We start from the raw sequence: 3,008 nt of genomic DNA on the forward strand, positions 1-3,008 counted from the left end.
ATAGAGCTTTACGACAAAATGTCGTGCCAGTATTTAATGATCTTTATCCAGGTATTAGGAGACCCAAAATTGAGGAACAATAGTTCAAGCTGAAGTCAATCATGTTCCAGATGCTTCAGATAGTGGGCCAATTCAGTGGAATGGCTACCGAAGATCTTCAACTACACTTAAGACTATTTATGAAGGTAAGCGATTCTTTGAAGTTAGCCGGAGTACCTAAAGATGCTTTACGATTGAAGCTGTTCCCATATTCACTAAGGGACAGAGCTCGAGCTTGGTTGAACTCATTGACACTAAACTCAATTTCCACATGGAAAGAGTTAGCAGAAAGACTCCTTATGAAGTATTTCCCTCCTAGCAAGAATGCTAAGTTGAGGAATGAGATCATTGCCTTCCAACAAATGGATGATGAGTCCTTGTATGAGGCTTGGGAAAGGTACAAAGAGTTATTACGAAAGTGCCCTCATCATGGAATCCCACATATCATCCAACTTGAGACATTTTATAATGGTCTCAATGCTCACACGAGGATGGTAGTGAACGCTTCTACTAATGGTGCTCTCCTTTTTAAGTCTTACAATGAGGCTTATAAAATTATCGAGAGGATTGCCAACAACAATTACCAATGGCCAACCAACCAAGCAGCGTCAGGAAGACGAGTTGCTGGAATACATAAAGTAGACACTTTTACTTCACTCGCATCTCAGGTATCATCAATATCCTCAATGCTTAAAAATCTTACTACTAATGGGTCCAACTATTTTGCAACACAGCCACCAAATCAATTTTAAAATATAGCCTGTATTTATTTTGGGAAGGACATTTGTTCAAAGAATGCCCATCAAACCCAGAATCCATGTACTACATGGGTAACCAGAACCAAAACTGGGGAAGGCAAGGGCTGCAATCCAATTTTTATAACCCATTATGGCGAAACCACCTGAATTTTTCCTGGAGTAACCAAGGAGCTAGAACCAGTAATACTTACACCCAACCTAGATTGATTCAGCCACCAAGTTTTCCCGAACAAGTTTAGAAACCAACCCAAGCTAAACCATCCAATGGCTTAGAAAATCTATTGAAGGCATACATGGCCAAGAATGACACCTTAATCCAAAGCCAAGTAGTTACATTGAAAAACCTAGAAAACCAAATGGGCCAGCTTGCAACTAAACTCAGGAACAGACCACAAGGTGCTTTACCTGGTGATACGAAAAATCTAAGGAATCCGGGGAAGAAGCATTGCAAAGCATTAACATTAAAGAGTGGAAAGACAGTAGAGCCCAACACCATTAAAGCTAAAAAGAAGCAAGTTGATGCTCAAGAATCAAAGGAAGTTCAACCAAGTGTGGAAATTCCAGTTTCTCAAGAACCAGAATCTACAAAACCCGACAAGGTAATTTCAGAACCAGCTAATTCTAATCAACTAATAACCCCCTTAGATGTAGAATTACCATGGAAGACGAATCAACCAGTTCCAGTAAAGAAACCACCACCACCCTACCCTCAAAGACTTCAAAAGCAAAAGTAGGAGATTCAATTCAAGAAGTTCCTAGATGTACTCAAGCAACTTCATATCAACATCCCGCTGGTTGGAACACTTGAGCAAATGCCGAACTACGTCAAATTTATTAAAGATATCCTGTCCAAAAAATGAAGACTCAGAGAATTTGAGACGGTAGCTCTGACGAAGGAATGCAGTGCATATCTTCAAGACAAACTACCCCCAAAATTAAAGGATCTTGAATGTTTTACCATACCTTGCAACATTGGAGCAGCATATTGTGGCAAGGCACTATGTGACTTGGGTGCGAGTATTAACTTGATGCCTATGTCAATATTTAGAAGTTAGGGATAGGTAAAGTTAGACCTACTACTGTTACACTTCAATTAGCAGATCGATCCTTAGCACATCCAGAAGGAAAAATGAGGATGTATTGGTACGTGTAGATAAATTTATCTTCCCTGCTGATTTTGTTATCCTAGACTTTGACGTAGACAAAGAAGCGCCTATTATCTTAGGAAGACCGTTCTTAGCAGCCAGAAGGACCCTTATTGATGTGCAGAAGGGCGAGTTTACTATGCATGTTTAGGATGATCAGGTTTCCTGACACAATTGATGATTGTTCTGCAGTATTCGTTTTAGAATATTTGATAGTGGAGAAAGAGCTCAACTATGTGGAGGATCCGTTGGAACAAATTTTGACATCAGATCCTTCGAATGATGAAGAGGAGGATGAGTACTTAGCTTTTTTAGAAGCTAATCAAAGGGGATTTATTCCGCAATCCCGCTTTGAATCTTTGGAGTTAGAGGAAAGGGATTATGCCCTACCAAAAAGGTCAATCGAGGAGCCACCTAAATTAGAACTCAAGGTACTACCTTCACATCTACAATATGTTTATTTAGGTAACTCTTCTACCCTGCCTGTGATTGTTTCAGCAAAATTAACTATTGAGCAAGAAGAGAAACTCATCTTGGTGTTGAAACAATTTAAGAGGGCTATCGGATGGACCATGGCCAATATCTGCAGTATTAGCCCATCTGTATGCATGTACAAGATCATACTAGAAGATGGAGAGAAAGGGAAGATCGATGGACAATGAAGACTGAACCCCATCATGAAGGATGTAGTAAAGAAAGAAATCATTAAGTGGTTATATGCGGGTATAATTTACCCCATCTCAGATAGTTCATGGGTAAGTTCGGTCCAGTGCACGCCAAAGAAAGGAGGTATCATGGTCATTGAAAAAGAGAATAATGAGTTGATATCGACTAGAACGGTTATGGTATGGAGAATTTGCATCGATTACTAGAAGCTGAACAAGGCGACTAGGAAAGATCACTTTCTTTTGCCGTTTTTGGACTAGATGTTGGATAGACTCGCGAGGTGAGACTACTACTATTTTCTCTATGGATACTCGGGGTTTAATCAGATTACAGTAGCATCGAAAGATCAGTACATGACAACATTCACCTAACCATACGGTACATTTGCATTGAGACTCAT

The 3,008-nt window shown here is 39.8% G+C and overlaps 1 non-coding gene across 1 annotated transcript; it reads right to left on the minus strand.

Moving 5' to 3' along the window:
- Positions 1-368: 368 nt before the first annotated feature.
- LOC128295844 (small nucleolar RNA R71) lies at positions 369-475 on the minus strand. The gene has a single exon (XR_008286393.1). It is a non-coding gene; the product is annotated as a small nucleolar RNA R71 (small nucleolar RNA).
- Positions 476-3,008: the final 2,533 nt, after the last annotated feature.

The sequence above is a fragment of the Gossypium arboreum genome, chromosome 7 (assembly GCF_025698485.1).
Source record: "Gossypium arboreum isolate Shixiya-1 chromosome 7, ASM2569848v2, whole genome shotgun sequence".
In the NCBI taxonomy this organism is placed as follows: domain Eukaryota; kingdom Viridiplantae; phylum Streptophyta; class Magnoliopsida; order Malvales; family Malvaceae; genus Gossypium; species Gossypium arboreum.